General features: G+C 41.9%; 1 pseudogene; it reads left to right on the plus strand.

Moving 5' to 3' along the window:
- Positions 1 to 316: 316 nt before the first annotated feature.
- On the plus strand, positions 317 to 806 carry LOC138841378 (cytosolic iron-sulfur assembly component 2B pseudogene; annotated as a pseudogene).
- The last annotated feature ends 11,366 nt before the right edge of the window (positions 807 to 12,172 follow it).

A 12,172-nucleotide genomic window follows, 5' to 3' on the forward strand; every position in this document is an offset into this window, starting at 1 on the left:
AGAATGAGAATCTACTCTGCAGATTTCAGTGAGGATGTTTTAGGAAAGACAATATGAATCATTTTAAAGCAACGTTTGTATCTTACTACTGGTTTTGTCCGCATCACCTGAATGCTTTCATACTTTAAAAAACTTTAAAAGATTTAATTATTGGCAATGTGTCTATATTCACAATGCTTGACACTGGGAGTGAAATATATTTCAGGGTGGGCATTTTTTTCTTTTGGGATTTGGACTATCATCATAAACATAAGTGACTGAAGATCACTCCTTAAACATTAACAAATTTCTATTTCAGGTTGGCCGCAGTTGCTGGATGGTAGGCGGTGGCCGTGGCCTGCTGGAGAATGCAAACCCCCTCATCTATGAGCGCTCTGGGGAGCGGCCCGTGACTGCAGGGGAGGAGGACGAGGAGGTTCCCTACAGCATTGATGCACCAGAGATCTTCGATCTTACTCGCTCCATCAATGACCCAGGGCATCCCCTGACCCTAGAGGAGTTGAACGTAGTAGAGCAAGTTTGGGTTCAGGTTAGAGACCCTGAGAGCACAGTGGCGGTGGCCTTCACGCCCACCATTCTGCACTGCAGCATGGCCACCCTTATTGGTTTGTCTATCAAAGTCAAGCTTCTGCGATCCCTTCCCCAGCGTTTCAAGATGGATGTGCACATTACCCCAGGAACCCATGCCTCGGAGCAGGCAGTGAACAAACAGCTTGCAGATAAGGAGCGAGTAGCAGCTGCCCTGGAGAACACCCACCTACTAGAGGTTGTGAATCAGTGTCTGTCAGCTCGTTCTTAAGCTTGGCTTCTGACTCCTAGCCTGCATACTGGTCTCTACTGGCCCCAGCTGCATCCAGGGGTCATGACTTTGTTTTCTTGAATCACTGACAATGAGAAATTAACATTTTGCATTTTGTAATAAACCTTTAATTTATATTCATTAAAAAATTTCTACTTCAGATTATTTTATTAGACATATTACTACCAATTATAGCTGGGAGTAGAGATGTGGCTTAAGTGGTAAACATTACCCTTGAGCAAAAGAAGTTCATAGTGTTTAGACCTTGATCTCAAGAACTGGGACTAGCACACAAAAAGAGGGCATTGTATTTTAATTATAGTTTATCAATTGTCTTGGAATATATTTTTAGGCACTCTCTCATTTTAAGTGGTGTAAAATATGCTCATTATTCTTTTGGAGAAATTGTAATTTATCAACAACAGAAAGTAGAGGGGCTGGGAAGATGGCTCAGTGTAGAGCGCTTGCCTTGCATGCATGAGGCCCTGGGCTAGATTCCTCAGCACCACATAAGCAAAAAGAAAAAAGCTGGAAGTGGCGCTGTGGCTCAAGTGGTAGAATGCTAGCCTTGAGCTGAAGAGCTGAGGGACAGCACCCAGGCCCAGAGTTCAGGCCCCATGACCAACCCCCCTCCCCCAACAAAAAAAACCCAAAAAACAAAAAAAAAAAAGTAGAGAATATCCATGTTAGTAACATTTTAAAGTTGCAAATGCCATAAGAAGTGCACAAAAATAGGACCAACATGTTCCTATAAGGTATTTTAAGGAATGTTTATGCCTTATTAACTTCAATTTCCAAAAGGAATTTCCTAAGTGAATTATTACTTTTTTAAGAAGATTGTGGCAAATGGGTAATACTAGCTAAATGTTCAGGATATACAATATCTACAAAGCATACAACCTTGAGCAATATATATTTTCTCAAGGTTTCTTCTACAATTTTCTTAGAAGGCCAAAGGTCTCTTCAACTCTCTGAACTGCCAGGAAGTACCAACATGTTAGAGCTAGCATCAGCAAATCCACAGATGGGGCACTGAAGATAAGTATGACAGATCACATACTATAAATAATTGTGGAAAGAAGCTGAATAAATCATTGAGAATTGGATTAGGGATTGGTACCTAGACCGATACTTTCAGTTGTGATAGTTTTCCTTCTACCCTAAACCATACCCTCCTGTACCCTCTGATAACTATGCTCTGGCTTATTCCTCAGCTCAGCTCACCTTCCCTCCTGAAAGTTGGTCTAAACCTTTCAAAAGCGGCAAGTGATTGCTCCTTTCAAAAGCATCAAGTGATTGCTTCAAGAAGTAGAACAATTATTGCTTAGGGGAAGGAAACCTAAAAACATCTTCACCTTCCTGTGCTTTTCTGCCTCTGTTCTTTAGGAGGGAGATTTCTATTTGTAGGGTACCCTCCTTGCTAGGCTTCATTCCTGAAACTATAGGACCAGCACACACTACTCCAATATCCCATGTAGACCTTTCTCTAAAAACAAGGTTACGTACAAACATGAGTAAACAAGCCAGAAGTGCTAAGAAGGCTAACAAACAGAAGCAGAGTAAAAATGCCTCTCAGATAAACAACAAAATATAACCCCAAAATAGAACTGCAATATAAGAAGAATCAAGGCACACACTTTACAATTTTACTGCAATTGTTACCATGCTCATGTTACAGCAGGGCAAAGTGAATTAAAGTCACATGGGTTAACAACAAAATCTCTAGGTCATAATAAATAATAAACATAAAGTTCCAGGGTCTCCTAGTCTGGAGAAACACCCAAATTGCTCTTGGAGCTTCAGAAGCCAGATTCTGGTGTCTAGAAGCACACAGGCTAATGGCAGCACAAGTTCATGACTCCCAAACAAATCATCAACCCCAGACTGGAGGAACACCTGCAAGGTAGAACCACCGGGTCCTGTGCCCAACTTGCAGTTAGTGCCTGACATCGGATCTGTAGCTTGAGATCCCTTACAGTTACAACTCCCAAAGTCCACTGAAGAGAGGCTGAGTGCCTGCCTTGGGGTTTTCACCTACTGAATGCAAAACTGCACTTCAGAGCACTTCCAACAGCAATGCAAAGGGCCAGGACCCACAATTTATAAATGGAAAACACCAATCATGGGTGGGGAGGCCCACATGCAGAAGGATCTACACACACACATACACACACACACACACTCTCTCTCTCTCTCTCTCTCTCTCTCTCTCTCTCTCTCTCTCTCTCTCTCTCTCTCTCTCTCCCTCTCAAACTATCTAGGTGCAATTGAGATGATAATTCCCACAAAGTGATGAGCCATCCTTGAGGAAGTAGGCTCCTTGCAGAGCTTGGACCAATGCTTGACCCTACGCTTGCTTAGATGCATGGGGACCTTCCTCTCCCAACTGTAAGTTGAGTTTCTTCTTGAAAAATCAGTTTGCTTCCTGAAAAATTCCAAGACCAAACAGAGAAAGGAAATGTTTGGGGAGTATTAAATGAGTTGGCATTTTAGTTCTTTGTTCTAATAATGTAATTGAGGTTATGAGATTGTTGTTTTCATTTTTTATTTTTGTTTAACACATATGTTCTGCTGAATGTAAACTATGTCTCTGTTTTGCCTTAAATTTTGGAATAACTACCCTCTCACTGTAAAGAGAGTCACAGCCACTAAATTGATTCTTGGATCATTTTCCACTGCTCAAATGTATACACTGGAATGAAACGGTATGACTGTTAGGTAGATATAAAACACAATGCTTGTGTCATTAGATTTCTCAAAATTAATCTATTAATTAATTTCCCAGAAACTACCAAATTCCATCAACAAAACAATAAGGCATTTTTGGTTGGTTGTTTCTGAATTTTGACTTTCCTTTAATGTGTTTGTTGCTATTGGTCCTGTTGCTTGAACTCAGACCTTTGGCACTGTCTGTTTGAATTTGCTGTGTTCTACTTGCCTTTTCTTCATTAATTTCTTCAGCTAACTAGTGAAACTCCTAAAGGAGTTTCTCAGAGCATGGTATATTACCTCTATTGCCCTTCAAGAAATGCTGGATTGCTGTAATCAGGGTGAATATGGGTTTGAGTAGAGGAATGAAGTTTAGGGTAGGTCTGAGTTGTGGTGACGTTTTATCACTTGCCTCAATCCAGTCTGTTTTTGTCTTGCTTTGCACACCCTACTTTGTTTTGAATTCCTACCTCTTGTCCTAAAAGTTCCACTCAGTAACTCTAGGCTATATATCTAAGGGCCCTCTAACTAGTCTTCCCAGACCTTATCAATCAGCAATAAATCTACTGTCTCCCTCCCTCATATCTGAGTTTCCATGCTTCTCTCTTACAGGTTTCTTGTGATTTTGGATGATAAAGTATGATTTGGAAAGACTGGATAGGAAACGTTCATGCCTGATATTCAGTCCTCCAGTGTATGGGATCTTCATGTCTCTTTTGTGGACCTGATCTATTCCTCATAAAAATGGAGATCATAGGGCATATTTATAAGTATAAGCTTCAAATTGAGAGTATCTATACTAATATAAAGGAAAGAATAATTTCCTTCTATAAAAGTAAATTACTGAGAGGCAAGGAGGCAAGGATCAGGTAAAAACAGGGTGCTTTGAAGACTAGCAGCTATACAGTGCAGTTTTCATTTTTCGAGATTACATAAAATGTTTTATTTTTTATACTAGTATAAACAGAACTGACTCCCTACATTATTTTAAAATTGTTCATTGCTCACAAAGGAAAGTTCATTATTATTTTTGGAGGGAGGTCCGGTCATGGGGCCTGAACTGTGGGCCTGGGCACTGTCCCTCAGCTCTTCAGCTCAAGGCTAGCACTCTACAACTTGAGCCACAGCACCACTTCCAGCTTTTTTTTCCCCTACTTATGTTGTGCTGAGGAATCAAACCCAGGGCCTCATGCATGCAAGGCAAGCGCTCTACCAATGAGCCACTTTCCCAGCAAGTTCATTATTTTTATACATACATTATACCCTGTTAGTTCAGTGAATTCAGTTATTGACCATAATTACTTTTAATGAGTTTTGTGATTTTCTAAATAAAAGAAAATGTTAGCTTTGGGCACCAGTGGCTGTTGCCTCTAATCTGAGTTTCTCAGAAGATTGACTTCTGAGTACTACAGTGAAAGCCAGTCTGGACAAAGAAGTATATGAGACTTACCTCCAATTAACCATCAAAAAACCAAGTGGGAAAACTCTAGCCTTGAGTAAAAATCTCGGGGGATAACACACTATCCCAGAGTTTTAGGCCCAGGATTGCACAAATAAAAAGATAATTTTATCTGCACAAAAAATAATTACACCCCTTCCTTTCTACATAGATACTTACATTTCTATTGTCAAATTGACCTTACAAGGAACTCTAGTACAGTGCAACTTAAAATTGATGAGAGTATATATATATTTATTTTAGGATATAACTACTTGTAGTTTCACCATTATGTATCATTATGTATGGCTATCAACTGTTCTTTTTAAAAAACAAATATTTTTACTAACATCTATCAGTTATGCAGGGAGTTTCATGATAACATTTTTTTTGGGGAGGTGGTAAGTTGTGTGGCTTAACTCTGGGCCTGGGCGCTGTCCCTGAGCTCTTCAGCTCAAGGTGAGCACTCTACCACTAGAGCCACAGCACCACTTCCTGTTTTCTGGTGGTTAATTGAGATAAGAGTCTCTTTGGACTTTCCTGCTCTTGCTTTTCTGCCCATGCTGGCTTTGAACCATGATCCTCAGGTCTTAGCCTCCTGAGTAGCTAGGATTACAGGCGTGAGCCACTGGCGCCTGGCTTCATGGTAATATTTCAATACAATAATATAATTTACTTCATCAGCCCCACTCAATCATTCTCCCTCATTCACTCTCCTTCCTAAAATAATTTTAACCTACTTCATTGCACTGTTTTTGTAAATGGTTCTATATACTTTGACAGAAAGAGAATAAACATATTATTTGCATGTATAAGAATAAAACAATGAAACGTCCAAATTATTTTACATCATGATGAAGAGAATAAGGAATAGAATACATTATAAACATATATGAAAATGTCATAATGAAACCCTAAGTATATAACTAATATATTCAGTTTCTTTTGTTCCTTTCTTTGAACTGTCTTTGACCTTTTATTTTTTCCCCTCTACCCTCTTCACTGGGCAGAGCCACTCCACACCCAGCTTTGACCCTGTTCTGCATCTTGCAGGCTCCATTAAAGGCAAAAAGTTCTGGCGATTTTAGGAACATCCATTATCTCAAAGTCTGAAAGCTGGGTGCCAGTGGCTCACTCACACCTATAATCCTAGCTACAGGAGACTAAGATCTATGGATCAGAGTTCAAAGCCAGCTCAGGTAGGAAAGCTAGTGAGTTTTTAGTTTTTTGTCAATCATGGGGTTTGAAATCAGGGTCTGGGTGTTGCCTTGAACAACTTTTCCTCAAGGCTAGTGCTCTACCACTTTCAATAACAGCTGGTGGTTAATTGGAGATAAGAGGCTTACTCTGGTTGGCTTTGAGCCTCAATCCTCAGATATCAGCCTAATGAGCAGCTACAAGTGTGAGCCATTATAGCCTGGCTAGTGAGACTCTTATCTCATAAGAACCACCAAAAAGCCAGAAGTGGAAGCCTAGCTCTAATTGTAGGGCATCAACCTTATCTAAACACAAAAGCTGAGGGAGAGGTCTTGGAGCCTGAGTTCAAGCCACAGAATCAGCACATATCCATGCATGCATGCATGCATGCATACACTCATACACACACATACAAAGTAGTCTAATAGTGAAAAAAAACCCTCCAGAATGACATATGATAGGTGAGTTTTGAAAGAACAAGGAAGGTAAATATACAAACAAATGAAGTTGACATCTGTGGTGGTTAACCTTGAGGTTGAACTTAATTGGAATCAATTTAATTGGATTTCGATGCACCCAGCTGATTAGTAAAGCACCAATCTGGGGAGGGGGACCTTCCCTAGCAGATTAACTGAAGCAGAAATCCCTCCTGCTTGTGGGTAGCACCATCCTTTAGGCTGGTGTTCCATATGGAATTCAAAGGGGCCTGCAATCCAGGCATTCTCTTTCCCTCTTATCCCTCCCAGTGCTCCCTGGCTTCCATGAGTTATTCTGCTTTGTCCTGATTGCCTGAAATCTCTTGACACTGAGCAAAATAAATCCTTTCTCCCTTATCTGGGTCAAGTATTTTGTTATGGCAACAACATCAAAACATATGACTAACACAACCTAATCTGGCTCTTTTCCTTCTACCTCCAGTTTTATTTATTTATTTATTTTTGCCAGTTATGGGATTTGCACTCAGTTCCTGAGCACTGGCCCTGAGCCTCTTTGGGCTCAATCAAGGTTAGTGCTCTACCACTTGAGGCACAGTGCCATTTCCAGCTTTTCCTGAATAGTTTATTAGAGGTAAGAGTTTCACAGACTTCCCTTCCTGGCTGATTTGAAACACATCCTCAGATCTTAGCCACTTGAGTAGCTAGGATTATAGGTTTGAGGCTAGCCACCTTCCACCTCTTCTCCTTCTTCCTCTTGGTTCTTCCTCCTCTTTCTTCCCCTCCCTCTTCCTCCTCACCATGCTAAATAAATATAGGCTTTACCACTGAATGAGACACCCAGCCGTAGGTTGCCATCTTTACTCAATGAAACAGCTGACTTTAATGGTTGCTGATTATATATCCCAGGAACCAACCCACCTTTTGCTATGTGAACTTGCTAACAGACCCAAGAGATAGGTAATGATTACCTTGGCCACTGGAACACAGAAAAAATGATCACCCAGGGCCAAGATCACAAAACTTGAATCTTGGCCCCACAAACATTTCATTCCAACTTCAGTAGTGAAGATGAGACTCAAACACAGACAGTTTCCTCACCAAATAGAGCCGTGTACTTAATCATACCTGTGGGTGTTGTTGATTCCATGCTAGAGGAATGTGAGGGTATGGGGCTGGGAATATGACTTAGTGGTAGAATTCTTGCCTAGCATGCATAAAGCACTGGGTTCGATTCCTCAGAACCACATAAACAGAAGTGGCACTGTGGCTCAAGTGGGAGAGTGCTAGCCTTGAGCAAAGAGAGGCTCAGGGACAGAGCTCAGGCACTGAGTTCAAGCCCAAAGACTGGCAAAAAAAAAAAAAGCAAGGAGGGTGAGGGTAGGGGATGACAAAGGCTACACACACAAATGGAGTATTGTTTGAGGATGAGCAAATTGGAAAGGCCAGGATAAAATTGGAAAGGATAAATTGGAAAGACCAGGATAAAAGACCCAGCTCTGGCATATACTAATTTGTGACATCAAAGACAAGTCATTTGAATTTGCTTGTCTCTATTTCTATATCTGTAAAATGGGGATAATCAGAGCCCTCATATCTAAGCTTCCTGAGTAGCTAGAATTACAGGCATGTGCCACCAACACCTGGCTAGTGATGATGAATTTTAACATATTAGTTCTGCTAGACTGTAGTACCTCATTTTTGAGGCAAACATCAGTATATGTTGCTACGAAAATACTTTTGGATGTGATTACCATTTTAATCACATGGGTAAAGTTTAAATGGGTAAGTCCAAATAATTTTAAACTTTGGGTAAAGAAGAGTGATTACCTTTCCTAAAAGGAATGGCCTTTACTCAATGACTCGATAAACTTCAGAAGGAAGTTGAAGTTACCCAAATTCTGTCACTTAGCTGCAAAGTAGAAATTCTACCTGCGTTTCCAATCTACAGATTAATGATGCAACATGAGTTCTTGTTGAGCTATCAGGCCTGATATCCCCCAATCTACATATATGCACATGCATGTATATACACATGTATGATACACATGCATGTGTAAATTTCCCTTTAGCTTTTTCTGCCTCAAACTAGTACTGTACTTCTTGAAATACACCTTCATTTCCAGGTTTTGCCTGGTGTGTGGGAGATAAGACTTTCTGGCTTTGAACCATGATCCTCAAATCTCAGCCTCCTGAATAGCTCAAACTATAGGCATGAGTCACTGTCATATGACACATATATGACATCTTGGTTCTGTTTCCAGAGAAATCAAAGACATTGGCTGTTCTTCCTTCATGTGGACCTTATACTCAGCCCCTTCAGGAGCTCAAGCCACCTAGTAGGAAGTCAATATACACCAAGGATCTGGGTCAGGCCTGGGGTGTCACACAGGATACCAGGCTTATTCCCTGGCTGCTAGCAAAGGAGGTTCTGACAAAGGGGCAAGAAACTATGAATTTGTCTTGGGGGATGGTCAGAAATCTTTTTCTTTTTTTTTTTTTTTTGGTGCCAGTACTAGAGCTTGAACACAGGATCTGGGTGCTGTCCCTCAGCTGTTTTATTCAGGACTAACACTCTACCACTTGGGCTCCTGATCCATTTGAGGCATTTTAGTGGTTAATTGGAGATAAGTCTCACACTGGCTTCAACCAAGATCCTCAGGTATAAGCCTCCAGAGTTGCTAAGATTACAAGCATCAACTACCAGCACCTGGCAAAGATAGTATTCTTATTGGTCATATTAATTTCATTTTTAGCTGTGTGGCTCTAATCAAGTGGCTTACTCTCTCTGACTCCTATTTTTTTTTTTTTTTTGTCGGTGGTGGGGCTTGAACTCTGGGCCTGGGCGCTGTCCCTCAGCTCTTCAGCTCAACGCTAGCACTCTACCACTTGAGCTACAGCGCCACTTCCTGACTCCTATTTCTTGATAAGTGAAATGAGGATTTTAAAAAAGCAGAATAATAATAATAAATACTTTGTGGGGGTGGCTATGGATATTAGATAGGATAAAGATAAAACAAATGAAATATCCCTCTCTCAAATACGGCAGTTATTAGTTATCAGTATTTATTTGTCATTACTTGGGCTGGCCTTGATCTGAGAAGCCTTCTAAGGTGCAAGGTAGATGAGAGCAGTCCCACTGCCACCTCTTCCCTGTCCCACCTCACTGGCCCCCTTTGAGGTCACCAGAGGCCCCTGGCCATGATAAATGTCCCATCCTTATAGGCTGACTTGCTGCCAGAATTAACTTTAACCACTAGTGCTCTGGCTGTATGTTTGAGGAAAGTGGCTAAATGCTGCTGGGGACAATGGGGAGATAGCAGCTCAATCTAGACTATGGTCTTTGAAGGTTCCCCTAGACAATAAGGAGAAAGAGAGAGAGAGAGAAGGAGAGGGAGAAAGAGAAAGAAGGAGGAGGCTGCTCCACAAGCTGTTTAGTCTATTAATCGTGGTGCTGACAGTCTTTTCTGGCTGGCCCAGGGCTGCCAACTGGGCTGGAGAGACCAGCCCTTCCTTTTCCTGGGGTGCTGATGTTGTAGGTATTTTTGTTTGTTTGTTTTTACATTTTTCCTGGCTACCACAAGAACATGGGATAGGAGAAAGATCAGATTGGAAGATTTTAGGAATGTCACAGAAAGGCTCAGACTCCAGGGAGTGGACACCCATCTCTGCCTCTTCTGGTCAGGAGAGGTCCTTGATGTCCTTAGTTTCTTAGTCTTCACAATAGAAGCAAAGGCTAGCACTTCCTTCCCAGGGCCCAGCCCAAGGAGGATTCAGTAGGCCTGAACTAAAGTACAGCAGGGGCTCTATAGGGAAAATCTGGCATTCAGCACCAGCCAGACAAATGGTTAAAAAAACTCAAGTTTGGCTCCTGGCTCTCTGTAGGTTCTCAGATACCTAGCAGCTTCTATTTCACTCAGCTCTTGGAAATAGTTCTTTCCTTCGTATCCCTCCTTCCGTCTCTTCTTCCCTTTCCCCCTTCCTTCCTCTCTTTTATTGTCAAGTCTTTGGGCTTAAACTCAGGGCCTAGGTGCTGAACTTTTTCTCTCAAGAGTAGCTTTCTATCACTGAGACACAGTTCCAATTCTGGTTTTCTGGCTAGGGTTACAGGTATGAGTCACTGATGCACAGATCTTTGTCCCCACCCTCCCTCCCTCCCCCCCCCCAACTCTTTCTGTTTTCTTGAACTCAGGGTCTGGGCACTGTTCCTGAGCTGTTTTGTTCAAGGCTGAAATCCTACCACTTGAGCCACAGCTCCACTTCCAGATTTTTGGTAGTTAATTGAAGATTGGAGCCTCACAGTGTTTCTTGCCTAGGCTAGCTTTGAACCGCAATCCTCAGATCTCAGCCTTCTGACTAGCTAGGATTACAAGTGTGAACCACCAACACCTGGCTTAGTTGTCCTTTTCAAGAACTATAATTGCAGGCAGAGTAGTTAGTGCTATACTGAAACACCAGCCAGGCACTGTGAAAAGGACATACATGTATCAACTGGCCTAGGATCAAACATTATTAAAACCATTCATACTGGGGAAACTAAGCTCACTTAAGCAGATTTATCTAGAAGACTCAACAATGAGATATACAAGCCATTATGTCGAAAACAAACTTTACAACTTTGGGGGGAGAGGGGGAAGAAGGATTGAGTGGGGGGAGGGAGGAGGATTAGGTGGGGGGGGCGGGGGGGGGGGGAGGATGGGAAGGGATGGGAAGGGGAAACAAAGGAGGAGGCTACAATGCTTGATAAGAAATGTACTCAATATCTTGCCCATGTAATTATAACCCCTCTGTACAGTATTTTCACAATTAAAAAAAAAAAAAGAATCTATGCCTGATGCCAATGGTTCACATTTATAATCCTAGCTACTTAGGAGGCTGAGTTCTGAGAACCTTGGTACAAAGCCAGCTTGGACAGAAAGGTCTGTAAGACTCTTATATCCAATGAAGAATTGAAGAGCAAGAAGTGGAGCTGTGGCTGAAGTGGCAGTGTGCCAAGCTTGAGAATAAAAGCTCAGGGACAGCATCCAGAGTCAAAGTTCAAGGCCTACTAGTGGTGCATGTGTGCACATGCATGCACACACACATAAAGCACACACACACACACAGGACACAGAATTTCTCTAGCCTGTTTTTCTCTTGGGTCACATGTGTTGCTCGTAGGAAAGGTACTGGGACAGGGGCAGAGATTAGTTGTCCGATGCCATTGACTCACCAGAAATTTTTCAGATTAGTTGTCCGATGCCATTGACTCACCAGAAATTTTTCTCCTCTGTAATATGGAAATGAGGATATCTGACTTATATGGTTGTTGGGAGCATTAGATGAGCTAACAATAAAGTGTGTGTGTGTGTGTGTGTGTGTGTGTGTGTGTGTGTGTGTGTGTGTGTGTGTGTGTGTGTGTGTGTGTGTGTGTGTGTGTGTGTGTGTGTGTGTGTGTGTGTGTGTGTGTGTGTGTGTGCCAGTCCTAGGGCTGTCCCTGAGCTTTTTTGCTCAAGGTTGGCATTCTACCACTTGGGCCACTGGTGCACTTCCAGCTTTTCTGGTGTTTAATTGGAGATAAAAGTGTCACAGGCTTTCCGACCCTGAGCTGGCACT

This window comes from Dipodomys merriami, unplaced genomic scaffold (assembly GCF_024711535.1).
Source record: "Dipodomys merriami isolate MVZ:Mamm:240054 unplaced genomic scaffold, mDipMer1.0.p SCAF_319, whole genome shotgun sequence".
NCBI classification, from domain to species: Eukaryota; Metazoa; Chordata; class Mammalia; order Rodentia; family Heteromyidae; genus Dipodomys; species Dipodomys merriami.